Source organism: Chaetura pelagica, unplaced genomic scaffold (genome assembly GCF_000747805.2).
Source record: "Chaetura pelagica isolate M959 unplaced genomic scaffold, ChaPel_1.0 scaffold15, whole genome shotgun sequence".
NCBI lineage: Eukaryota > Metazoa > Chordata > Aves > Apodiformes > Apodidae > Chaetura > Chaetura pelagica.
The window spans coordinates 2,558,706-2,573,212 of NW_009953507.1; positions in this window are offsets into that span (position 1 = coordinate 2,558,706).

The window sequence follows — 14,507 nt, forward strand, 5'->3', positions numbered from 1 at the left end:
AATGTCTTCTGGTTGCATATAGCTTACTATTTAGGAGTGCAAGCTAACCTTTGCAAAAGATCAAACATGAATAAATTGCTGCATATTTACTTTTCTGAAGTGATAAAAAAATGAGTCTAGGCATGCTCTCACAGCAGCAGATTCTCTCTGATTAGCACCAATGATTTAAAAAAAAACACACACTATGGTATGCTAAAGCCATTGGATTTTAGAAGAGCACCTATTATGATACTTTCACAATATTAGTTCTGTTACCTGTGACAATTATGCCAATTTTTTAAGAACCTGTCTTTATCCAGTGTATTTGCAGGCTAAACAATGTTTCAGGAAAAGTTTCTTTTGTTGAAGAGAGTCAAGTTAGCAAGGTTGATGCATGGTTCTTCTTGGTAGCACTGAAAAAGGGCAGAATAAGAGAGAAGACAGACAGTAGTAGGTGATTACAGCATCAGCAACAACTATGATATTGTAAGCAATTATTCCACTCAGCTGTCAGAAGATAGGGTTCAAAATGGAGAACCTCTGCTAATGTTGGTACTCTGAATGACAGCCACAATGTTCTTTCTTGGAAGACAGGAATTTAAGAGTTATTTAAGAAATGGAAAGAAGAGTAGTGACCACTTACGACATGCAGCTTGCCAAGAAACAGAATCATTTATGTACATTAATATGCATAAAATAATACTAAATTTGTCAATTGGCTAATGCTTATGTCCTTTGTTAATGAAAGACTGATCACAATAAAATCCAGCTTCTCATTTATAATCTGTTTGATCTGTTGTGGAGTGGTTTGATGTAAGAGAATCTATATTTGATAATTAAAAAGTGAGATTAAATGGGGGAATTAAATATATTGTCTTTTTATGAATGCCATGGGAAGTTTATACTCTTCCTGTCAGTGAAAAATCTTACATAAAACAGTTAAAAAAATAATAATACAGAAAGTATTTTAAATCCACAGAACAATAATATCAGATTTAAATCTACTGAACAGACTATTTTTATAATTAATTAATTAATTAATAATGTTAATATTGAGATATGTGTGTTCCACAATAGTCCCCAGCTGACACTTCAGAAATGTGTAAGTTTATTCACAGTCCCAAGTTGAACTCCAAGAATGGATTTAATCTGAGGTCAAGTAATCTAAAATTCAGTATCCACTTTTAGGTTTCTGTACAAAAGCTAGTTAATAGCCACAAAGTAACCATAGGAGTGTTAAAAGCTCTGTTAATTGACTACCTCTAGTGTTGTTTGAAGGGTGCTAGAGTTCCTGAGATACCTACTTACCCACTTCCCTGGGCAGCCAGTTCCAATCTTTAATAATCCTTTCAGTGAAGAAATTTTTCCTAATATCCAATCTATACCTCCCCTAGGAAAACTTTTCTTCTTGTTGTATCTCTTGTTGCTTGGGAAAAGAGACCTCTAGATCCTTCACCAGCTTCATTGCTGTTCTCTGGACATGCTCCAGCCCCTTGATGTCCTTCATGTAGTGAGGGGTCCAAAGCTGAACATAGCACTTGAGGTGCAGCCTCATCAGTGCTGAATACAGGGGGATGATCACTTCCCTACTCCTGCTGGCCACACTGTTTCTGATACATTTCTGATCTTTACTGCATTCCTAAGAAGCTCAGGCTGAGTATCAACATCAAGAAAAAAATTCTGTTCCAGCCATTATCTGAGAGAAAAGCTGTCAAGACCAGCATTAAATATGTCAGTAAAACTCTGATCTCCCTCTGCAGATAAATCCTTTTACTATTACCATCTCTTGTCTCAAAACTGTTACTGATGAGAAAGTCACACAAAATAAACACCAATGAAGATTCTGAGGAGATTAAAACATTTTATCCAAAAGAGGATCCAACTCAAAACAAAATCAAATGTGTATTATACAGTAGTGTTTTTCATTGTGGTTTTTTAAATTATTATTTACAGCTAGGAAACTTGAACCTATGTTGCTACTTTAAGCATCTACTTTAATTTAAAAGGTGTAATTTTTTCTTTAATGAACCTCTTGGCATAAAATGACACAGTCAGATTCTAGACACTGAGACCTTAAAGAACTCTTCCACACCATATATTGTTGCTGTAGATCATCTACATGTCTTTGGGCATTTGTTATGTATTTTGGGAAAAATAATCATATTATTATGGTAAGTGGAAATACGATGAATGTCTGAAAGGCAATACAATGAAATTATGTAGACATTCACCAGAAGTATCTTTAGTTGTTGCATTAGTTTTGCAACAGGGAAACTTGCATCTGGGTATGATGTGCTTCACATAAAGTGCATCAAAGACTTGTGAAGCACAAAAGGCACCAGAGGAATACAGGGGTGTTACCAAGACCCAAAACACCTCTGTCCACAGCGAAAAGCTAATTTCCTAGAAAAGCTGAGAACTTTGAGTACTTTTAAATCCAGGTCATGAGAGGCTGTCATGTTCTAAGAACTATTCACAACATCAGTACAAAATTTAGAATGTAGGCCTCTGGCTCAATTTGCAAAATGAACTCCTAAGTCTGTCATAGAAGATTTATAGCACTGTGATTTATGAAGAAGAAATATGCAAGTGATACAGGGTTTTGTTAAAGTTCATTTTCAGACAGCATAGCTTAATGTGCCTTAGTTGAAGTAGATTTTTATTAGGAAAGAAACTATTAATTGCAAAATGTGACTTTTCTCTGAATCAGGTATACTCCATTTCTTTGGAACTACAGCATCTCAGTGCCTCATATGTAAGCAAAAATAGAGGTAGGAGACTTCATACCAACAGGTATTTTGAGAAAGACAAAAATATACTTTGAGAAACAGGTCAGTTTCTGAATATTGGTGATATTAACTGCAAGTACTGAGTGAAGGAAAAGCTCTTTAAAAGCAGTAGGGTATGACTATATGGTTGAGGCATAATAAGTAATGTATAAAGCATAAATGTATATGGCTAAGTTACAGTTACCCCAACTCTCTCAGCCTGTCTTCATGGCAGAGGTGCTCCAGCCCTTTACTCATCTTTGTGGCCCTGCTCTAGATCCTCTCCAACAGCTCCCTGTCTTTCCTGTGATGAAGGCTCCAGAGCTGTATGCAGTACTCAAGGTGGAGTCTCAAAAGAGCAGAGTAGAGGGGCAGAATCACCTCCCTGGCCCTGCTGGCCACACTTTGATGCAGCCCAGGATGCAGCTGGCTCCTGGGCTGTGAGCACACACTGGCAGCTCACATCAAGCTTCCCATCTACTACTAACCCCAAGTCCTTTTCCTTCGGACTGCTCTTTCCTTTCTCCCCCCAGCTTGTATTTGTGCCTGGGGTTGTGTTGACCCAGGTAAAGGACCTTGCACTTGGTCTTGTTGAATTTCATGAGATTGTCATTGGCCCAACCTCTCCAGCCTGTCAAGGTCCTTCTGGATGGCATCCCTTCCCTCTAACGTGTCAACTTCTTCACACAGCTTGGTGTCCTCAGCAAACTTTCTGAGGATACACTCAATCCATGCCCATGTCTCCAACAATGATGTTGAACAGCACTGTTCCAGTTTCCAATACTGACCCCTGAGGAATGCCACTTATCACTTGACTCCACTGGGAAACAGAACCATTGACCACAACTCTCTGGGGGTGGCCATCCACCCCATTACTTACCCATCAACTGGTCCCTCTGTCAAATCCATGCCTTGTCAGTTTGGACACCAGGATGTCATGTGGGACAGTAACGAATACCTTGCACAAATCCAGGTGGATGGCATAAGTTGCTCTGCCATTATTCACCAGCTCTGTAGCCTTGTCATAGAAGGCCACCAAATTGGTGAGGCATGATTTGCCCTTAGTGAAGCCATGTTGGCTATCACATCAGTGAACACTGCAACACCTGGACAGTCATTTTTAGGGAATTCCTGGAGCCTGGAGTCATGCGTCCAGGTTCTCTATAGACAATACCTAAGAAGAGACAAGCAGCTTAAAGATAAATCTATTCTGTAGTTACTTGTATGAGTACAACTTATCTAAAAGATGGAAGTTAGCTTTAGGAAAGTACAAGTCTTCACTATAACAAGCTCCTCATAATCCACTATTTGTTAGCCTAATCTAAACTTGTTGAGTGTGTTGGGTGTTATAAATTCCTCTCTCACATTGCCAAGTTGGATTATGAATTCTTCGTATAAGAAAAAGGTATGAGGCATGAAATGCCTAAAAAGTAGGAATGGCTTACAGGCTTGCAAAGACCTAGGTCTATGCTCTTTCTCTGCATCTAGGCCTCTGGAAAGGGAAACTTATGGTACAGTTTCAACTGCCAGACAAGAGAGTAAAAAGCATGTGCATTGCACTTCCTATTGGTTGTGTTTCAGCTCTTCAGACAAGGAGAAGCCTAAGGGCACTGCTTATGCTCTTTGGGCAAGGGTTCATGTCAGTGCATGCAGGCTGTTTTAGGACCATAATCTTGCAAAGGCTGAAGACTGCTGGCTTGTTTGCCACAGGGTAAGTTCCCCACAGAATGAATGGAAGCAGACGGTGACAATTTGCATCTTGCAGTACATAGCAGTCTGCTGCCCCCATGTTCAGGGCAAAGCTACAGTCAAGCACAAGGCAAACATCAACTCCAAGTAAGGGGTATTCTTCACAGTTCTGACAGTTCTGACAGGCATCATAGACGAGGATTGAGGTCATTGACAGTTAAGAAAAAAAACTTTCAAAGTCTATAAGAAACAAAAATTCTTTCTTAAGGACACTTTGTAAAATCTAGTCAAGATATTAATTGTTTATTCATTCAGAAGTACAAAAGTGATCATGAAGCAGTGCTGTGGATATATTACTACCACCAACTACCAGCTGTATATTTGCACCTATACTAGAAGAAAATATCAAACAATATGACCTATACCAAAACCCATTTTCTTCTATCTTCTAATCTGAAAGATTATCCTTTAGAATCACATTTGGAGTAATTGTTTAATTTTATGCAATTTTTAATTTACTGTCAGACAAATGCAAACTGTTTTATACCTTTAAGTAGTTTCAGCAACAATAATAATTGATTTTCTCCTTCACAAAATTCCTTGGCAGTTTGTTTGACCTTCTTTCCAGGGGTGATCAAGCAATTCTGTTTTTACTTCTGTTCTAGCGTGTTGTAGTGAGTGAAAAAATGTAACACAGAGTTAACACCATTTAAAAAAAAAAAAAAAAAAAAAAAAAAAAGATATGCAGTTTTCTTTTACAGTTGCAGGAAAGAGAAAGCACTTTTTAAAAATTTTGTCTGACCAATTACATGTCTAGACTAGAAACTGAAAGCCTCATCTTTTAGCAAAAAATTGCCAGTAAAAATTTGTAAATATCATTTTATTGATTCAAGGAAAATATGGGTCCCTGGAAGTAAAAATTAAATAGTATCCTTTGTTTACTATTAAAAATATTTTGTTAATTTCTTCAAAAAAATTAATGTATTGACTAATGCAATGAATTAGTGTGCACTGAAGAGGTAATTATCAGCTGCAGAAGAAATAATGGAAGGACATGCCCAATTAGTCAGTGATTAAGTGCAGGTGGCTACCATTGTTTAGGTTATGTAAGTAGTCTCCAGAGGTGATGACATTTCATGAACTGTGAAAGAAAGCTTAACAAAGAAGTAAAACATAATCTCTCATTTAGTCTATGACTTGAGAAAGAATGAGATTCAAGCTACAACTTAAAAATGGCAAAACAGACAGATAGGGCAGCTGCTTTTAAAAATAATATTAAAGGAATAAACTCATGTGGCTTTCATTTTGGTAGCTGTTGCCAAGATGAATTTTTCATACTTTCTACAATTTTAGTTGCCTCCTATTTCTCTTTTTTTAAGAGTAGAAGTCATATGGGAGCAAGTGCAGGAGTCTGCATGGGGGAATATATAATGTTTGGTTTCTAATTAATTTGAGTACATTTAGTTAGCACAGTTTTCTGCGGAGCAGGTGGATCAAAGTATAATAATTTAGAGCTTTCTCTTTAAGTTCAAATTCTTGAACAGTCTGCTACACCATGCTGATAATATTGAGTTTTCATTAAGTTTTACAAGAGACAACTCGGATAAAAATAAATCAAGAAGAGATAGGCTGACCTCCTACTGCTTGCACTGGCCTGCACTTTTGTTGCTGAACAGTAGGAGAAAATCCATCGTGAACATTTGCTTTTGCAATGGTCTGTTATATTATTTCGGCAGTGCAACCTCTATCAGAACAGAGAACAACTCCCTTGCCAAAGCAAGGATGAAAGGATTTAAAGTTTCTGTGAGAAGCCTGGTGAAAATTTTAAACCCCCACAAGGTGGTCACATAGATTTGCCCAACTCCTCCTAGCTCTTCTTCACATTACGAGACTATTATATGTTAGCAGAAGACTATTAATAGCAAGGCTCATAAAGAAGCAAATAAAGAGTTAATAATAAAGATTTCAAATATTTCTAAAAAAATATTAACTATAGCTCAAGAATTTATATTTTATGTAACTATAATACTATTAGATACAATTTAGTGACTAGAATGACTTTGTAAAAAAAAATTTTGGTATAAAAAAAACAGATGTGTTTTTTTTTCTTGAAAATTCTTATAACATTCCTCTGTTTAACAAGAATAAAAAAAGGAAAACTTGACACACACCATCTCTAAGAATCTCACAGAACTAAGTTATTGCATTGCAGAAATCCCATGGATTAAAAGTTTCTTGTGATAGGCAATATAAATCTGTTTTAACTCAACCTATTAAGTTAAATATAAGAGTTATTCACATGCACAAGCACAGATCAATTGATACTAATTGCTCAAGCATTGATCCTAATTTGTTCTTCGAATGATAATGAAGGAAACGTGGTATGTTAAATACTATGAGTGACATCTCTGAAATTACCTTTCTGTCAAAAGATTTACAAAGAAGTAGACATATGCTCCAGTTCATTGTGAACACGGAATAGAGCTGAATGCTTTTCAGATTCAATTACAAAGTCAGTGAGTACAGCAAATGCAGTAGATACTGCGTCAGTACAGATACCCACACAGAGGTTACAAAATCAAACTCCTGTTTCCAGCCTAACACTTTCACACAGCTAGCTCTTATGATCTTGGGCAAAGAGACTATTTGCACAAATTCTCGTGTATGAAAGGCAAGCTTAAGTTACTGCTTAATGTTTGCACACCCTCCCTCTCAAGACCCAAACAGACTAAGATAAAGTATTAAATTGAAGGAAAACAATGTGTTGAATTGGGAGCAATAGTTCAGTTTAAGTCAAAAGGTATTGACAGTTGCTTTGCCTTCTTTTACTAAGCTCATTTTCTCATAATTTTGGAACAGAAGTAATCTACACTAATACAGTAGTAAGTGGAACTAACCATTGAAATATGTAGAAATAATAAAAGAACAGAAACAAGAGTAAAAAACTCTCTATAGAACTTAAAACATTTTATTCTAATGTATCCTGGAAAAACAGTATTCACAGAATGTGCTTATAAAGAAGCAATCAAAAAAGATTAGTGTTTCTTCTAGCAAACTAGACTGAATGCAATAAAGTGGCAAAATATTTCCAGCAGAGACCTGCATAATCAGACACACTATACTGAAATTATTCTATTTCTTTACAGACCACTGGCTTTTTCTAGAATTGGTCCACCGAAAGCACAACAAATACATATATTAAGGGTAATAGAAAAAGAAATTCAGATGCATAAAGCTGATATAAACATTTCATACCTAGTATCCTTAGCATACAACATGTCATCCACAAAGTTATTCCAAAGAGCCTCACTCTTAGCCATGTAACATACCCCATGCCATCTGTCCCAGAAAACTTTACACTTTTACACTGTTTCCAAGTCCTGCCTAGGCCTCACCTACTCATAGGAACCATAAGTGCATCAAAACCCAATAAAATTCTGGAAGGATTTTCACTCTGCTCTCAACAGTCTCTATCATAATTTCTTAGTCTACTTAAGGGACCAGTTCTTCCTTTGTCCCTCAGCAATGGTTTCACTGCTTCTATGTGCTGTAATATTCTGCCATAAACTGCAAGCTTCTGAGAGCTCTTAAGCAGTGGGAAAACTGTCTCCAGTTACAGCGAGGTGCTGCATCATTTATCACAAGGACACCCTAGTCACAGCACTACAGAACCTTTTTCAAGAGCACATCTGAGTAACAGAAGACACCAGCCTCAGGCAAGAGAACGGGAGAATGTGACAGGTGTTTTTATCAGGACCTCATCACACTCCAGGTATCAGCTAGCATGGATCACTTATTTCTAGATATGTAATAGCCATCATACTTCTCTACAAGGAATAGATTATTAGTTCTGGGTATGTAATTTCTGAGTTCCTGTCTTGATCATTTTGGGTCACAGGAACCTTCCTGTTCTGCCTTCTAGATATCTGACACTCAAATATCTGTGCATCAGCTACTTGTCAATCTGCCCTCACACCTGTCTTCTTGCAAAACACTATTGCCATGGTCTTGTCTACCTGTTAGAAATTACCACCTGTGACATACTCAAATTCATTGCAGAATTCTTCTAAAACAGTAAGTCCAACTTCACTGTGACCAGCAGTGACAGATGGGTCCCCAACCAGTATGTCTCCAGTGGATCCCAGCAGACCATTAATGGCAAGCATGTCTGGACCCCAGAGAAAACCAGTATTTGCCTGTATTGTAAGTTATTCTAGAAACTTACCTGTCAGTTCAGAATATTCAGACACATCAGAATCACCTACACTGATATTCTTCATGTCTGAATATTTGACAGCTCCTGGTACAAATGAACATCTTATATCACCCTACAAAATCAACTTCCATGGCATGAAAGCATCAATATGCATTCTCAACAATGACAATTGACTTCATTGTCATGTTGTACACAGGTCTGTCTTTGTGACCAAAGTATTAAAGGAACTGTCCTCAGCTCCATTTCAATGACTTTCACATATGCCGTAAGTGTTCACTATCTAAAGGAGATACCTGTGATATCAAGACGATGCCAAAAACAAGAATATAACCAGAATCACTAAGCACGTAGTGATTTCCTGCTTGCAGGAAATCCCTGAATAACATCTTCAATCTCCAAGCGGAGCAAAATATAACAGAATTTGACTTTATATCAGTAAATATTCCTCCACGTACAATTATTATGAGCCATTATGTTTGAACCAGAGATATCCAGCTTTTTTTATTTTTCTTCTTCCTCTCCCTTCTTTCCTTTTTCAAAAAATGTCTTCATTTTTCCTTTCTGTCTTCAGCCTTTCAGTGAAGAGCAGACTTTCACTTTTGTTGCTATGACAGTAGAAGCCCGGTTATAGTTACTATCCTATGCCTCACTTCTCTGTACCTCTCACTGAAAACATTTTCAGATATTAAAAAAAGTTGATTCCCTATCATCTGGCAACAAGTGGAAAACATTCTTTGCATGGAGTATTAGTAATGCCTTTCCTTATCAGAAAATGCATTGCCCAACACATACATGCAAGATGTCCTCTCACCTTTACACCCCCTAGACACCTTTGCTAGAATGGACCCATTTGAATCTCTACCTGTACTGGGTCTGTCTAGGATGAAGTTAACTTTCATATAGCAGCCTTTATGGTGCTTCGAGTTTGTGGGTAAATCAACGTTGGTAACACACCAGTGTTTTGGCCTTTGCTGACCGGTGCTTGCGCAGTATCCAGGTTTAATCTTTTTCTCAGTCTATCCCTGCCCATATCCCTCAAAAAAGTAGACTGGGGGTGGACAAGAAAATGGGAGGAGTACAGTTGGGACAGCTAACCTGAATCAAATAAAGGGGTATTCCATAACATCTGAAATAATCTTCAGCAATAAAAGCAGGAGAGGAGCTGGAAGCAGAAACATTGGTGGTTGTGATGTCTGTGTTTGCAAGTAATTGTTGACTGTGCTGAAGACCAGCTTCCCAGGAAATGGCTAAACATCCACCTGAGGATGGGAAATAATAAATTCCTTGCTTTGCTTTGCTTGCACACACAGCTTTGCTTCACTTATTAAACTGTCCTTATGTCAACCCACAATTTAATCTTCTGGTTCTCCCCCCACCCCTCTATGGAGGGAGAGTCACTGAATAACTGAGAGGGTACTTAGTTGCTAGTCAGGGCCAGCCCATGACATTACCACATTCATATATCCATAGAGACTTTCAAAAAAATAATTTTCACGCTCACTTGCTGTATGTGTCCTCAGATGGATGTTTAGCCATTTCCTGGGAAGCTGAGCCATGTAGGTCACACCTAATATTTATATTAAAGCAAAAGGAGTAGAATGGTATGAAGCCAATGGAACCAAAGACCTTCTTCAGAATATTTTCTTCTTCAGAAAAATAATACTTCATTTTATGTGTCTGTGCAATATGACTTTATTTTACTACTACTAAGGAAAAAAGATATACTATTTAGCATGCAAAGTTGTTAGGATTAATAACATTAAATAGCTATTAAAAGAAAATAAAAGCTGAATATCATGGGGATAGAATTGGTATAAACACATACATCATAATGTGGTATGTGAAGAGCTGGTGAAGTCAAATTATTTCCATCAGTATAAAACCACTGAAAGAACTATACAGGGATATACCGTAGAGAACAAACCTATATCAGCAGAAGAAAATAGACAAAGAAGTAATTTTGAACTGTAATTTATATAATATTATTATCTTTGGCAATCTACCAAAATAAATGGCATACTTATTTTATGGCACTATGAACACTACTTCTGTCTTGTGGTTCAGAGTTATAATTAGACATTTCCAAGTTCAACAACAACAACAAAACAACATAACAACAACAACAAGGAGGAGAACATTTCTCAAAACTGTAAAAAACTCCAGGTGGAGATAATTAGTAAGAGTTTCAGTCTCATGCTAGAATATGTTTCCAGCAATGAATAAATGAACAGGCTGGTCACATAGTGGGTGACCTACTGAAATCTATGGAAGTTATTTTATATAACCTTCTTCAAAGTATTGTTGATTGAGTTAAAATTGGATTTCTGTTCTGACTGATTATTTAATATGGTAGAAAAATACACAGTCCAAGAACAAATTTAGATTTCTGTGGAAAATTAAACTGTAATGTGGAGCTATCCACTGAGGCATTAAATATGACAATATAATTGTATCTGCAGATGACAACTGTCTTAGACTGAACTTCAACTGGTTTCCAGTGAGGAATTACAACACACATATACACAGAGGACAGATACTTTCTTTGATACATTTGGAGGGGATAATTGATTTCCACAGTACACATTTCATAAACAATCGCTGTATTTGAAACTTTGAAGAAGTAGCACAAGTATGAAAGTCTCTGCTACTGAATCACAAAGGTAAAGAATTATGTGTATGGTCATTTTCATGAAAGAGAAACTGAAAAGCTATAAGTGATTTGAGTAGTCATCATTCCATATCAGTCAGAACATTTCAACAATGTTTTCATTTTTTTCTTAAATGAAAGATTGCTAAAATATATTACTTTAAAGCGCTTAGCTTTCCTTTCAATTCAGGTTAAAACAAAGAAAATAAAAAAGAAGTGAGTAGCTACATCTACATATTTATTTACTTGCTGCTTATAAACAATTGAAAAATCAATATTCTATTTATGATTCAGCAGCTCTTTCAAAGAAGGATTGTGACTATGTTTATGATTGATCAAAAGCATAACTCCAGATGGCAACTTCACTGGCCGTCTTTGTTTGAATTATTTGTTTTTGTTATTCTATTTTCATAAAGGTCTCTTCCCTGAGTGTGATAATTGGGAAAACCTGAATTTGGTCATTTAACTCATGACAAAAAAATGCATATAAAGAAGTGCACCAATCAAAAAACAGGTGAAAACCATGATCTTTGTTGCCCTCCTGACATAGCCTTAACATGCAAGACAAAAAAGATGGCCAGAGCAGGAAGATGTTCTTTCCAACACTCAAAAGTTGCAAGGTACCAGAGGATTTCATATCTGAGGGACGGTTGCTAAACAAGATCCAATAAAAAATATACATGTAATCTACACCTGGCGGGGATAGAATAAGTTTTAAAAGGCTTGCAATCTTTATGATTTTACCAATGACTTAGCAGAGGAATATTGGTCTTGTTCCACCTGTACCATCCCTACACATCTTTTAGTGCTTTTAGAAGTTATAATGAGTCCCTTCAATTACATGTGTAGAATTTATAATTTTAAAAGTTGTGTTCCTATACTCTTTAAGATACCCGCCTGAAGAAAAACCTATCAGAGTGGAATGTAGCCATACACAAATTAAGATGAGTGCTTTAATTTGCAGCAATAATAAAAATGTCTCTATTGAGCTACACAGTGGCAAGAAAACAGGTGGTGGAAAATGAAATATCTTCCAGATGCTTCCCATTTTTGCATGAATTTTTTTTTTTTTGTTATAGCTAAAGAACTAGAATTAATGTCTAACATTAATATTTTGTATAGCTCAGAGTCATTATATATGGGAAGAATGCGACACATTTGTCATCCAGAACTGCTTAGGTACTGTAAAAATAATTACTATGTTTTACAATATATTGATGGTCATATTCACTTGAATTATTCGTATGCACTTAAAATAACTGTTATGCCATCTTCATGCAGAAAAGTTTTCTTTAACTACACAAAAGAAAAGATACATAAATATGAACCACAGGTAAAGGTAGCAGCAAGTTATCATGATTAAAAACAGAAAAAATATAACAACTTTCATCATTAACATCATAAACACACCAAATAAATCATATAAGTAAATGTTCTTGGATTATGAAAATGACCAAGAAGGATAAAGATACAGTCATGACCCTTATCAGGGTATAACATAGGAAGATGGGTAATAGGTAGTTAAAGGAGAGTACTTGAATCTGTGAACATTAAAAGACAGCGCTGTGGAAGTCAGATGCCTGGAGGAAGAGAGAGATCTCTAACTTGTAAGATACTTCAGCTGCTTCTTCTGTACCAGGGACATTCTTCTTAGAATTGCTGCCAAGGTATATAAAAGCCTTGACAGCTGTGAATGTATTTAAACACAAACTCTAAAATAAAAAACATAAAGGTAGCCATTTCAGGCTAAAATTTAATAGTCAGTGTAAATCGTAGTTTCTTTGGCTATAAATAAGGCAAAGTAGATATGAGACTAATGTAATTTCAGGTAGCTCCTTTGGAATCAAATTGGATTTATATCTTATGAGGATTTTTTCCTTTATACTACTTTACAGACTTAGATAACAAGGCAAGCAGGTGGTATAAAACATATCAGGAGAGTGAGTAACAATAGCTTGATACAAATAAAGGAGTTATATGTTGAGACTAAAAAAGATGTGATTTGTTCTAATTCAGTTTTGCTGGCTCTGCTTTGTGGTAAGACTACAAAGAGCTTCTAAACCCCACAGTTAAGAAACTGGAATTGGTCAAGTGAGCCTAGAGAGTGGGATCAAAAGAAAGAAATACTGAGTGAAGGAAGCACCTATTGCCAAAGAAACACACTTTCCAGCTCAAGGCAAGATAGAATAGGGCTTTGAGCAACCTGGTCTAGTGAAAGGTGTCGCTGACCATGCAGAAGGGATGGAACTAGATTATTTTTAAGGTTGTTTCCAACCCAAGCCATTCTATGATTCTCTGATTATGAAAGAAAAATAAATTAAGACTGATGAGAAGAAAAAAAAGTGTGAGAAGATGTATATATTTATATCAATTGTAATTGCTTTCTGTTTAGTTCCACAGGCTGCAAATCAATCTCTCATCCTTCTTAAAAAATGAAGAACTAACAAAGCTTTAGTAAACAAAATATCTTCAGAGGAAACTCATGCAGATGAAAACTTGGACATAGTGGAGTCAGGTGAAATGATTCCACTGCTTTCAGCATTGTCATGTTTCAGCAAGAAAATACTGTCAACTTGGAAATATCTCCTGCCTTCTACACATTGAGTGCTCTTCTCCAATTTTAGTTATGGTTAATAAGGCTTATCAGCTTTGTCAGACCACTTCTTAGCTCTAGTATTTTTATGAATGCATCAATTACTGTAGAATTTTTACACTGTATCTAAACTGGTCCAGTTATTTTATTACAAGAGTCCATTAGTTTAAACATACATTTGCTACTGATTTAATGAGAATTATCATATTTCAGATAAAATTTTTGATCTTAAAGAAGAGATGGGAAGAATAAATATCTATTTTTTTTCATATTAAATAAATAATAGCTTTAAACCATCAAAAGAACTATACTATGGGAATAAAAATCACCACAGTAAATGTTTTGCATAGTTTAGTATGGTTATTTATCTGCCTTGTAGCAAAAATATATTTTAACCTTCTTAACTGATATTAAAATTAACAATTTAAATAGAAAATATGTTCAATTTAGAACTACCAAACGGTTCTAGAAAAAAAAAAAAAGGACTAAAGTGTAACTCTTGACATTCTTTCTTTATATTGTTAGTACCTTTTTTAGGTTTACATGGTTAAAATGAGGCTCCTCTTACATGATAGCTGACAATGTCACCTAAAATCTTCTTGCAAATCCTTGTTG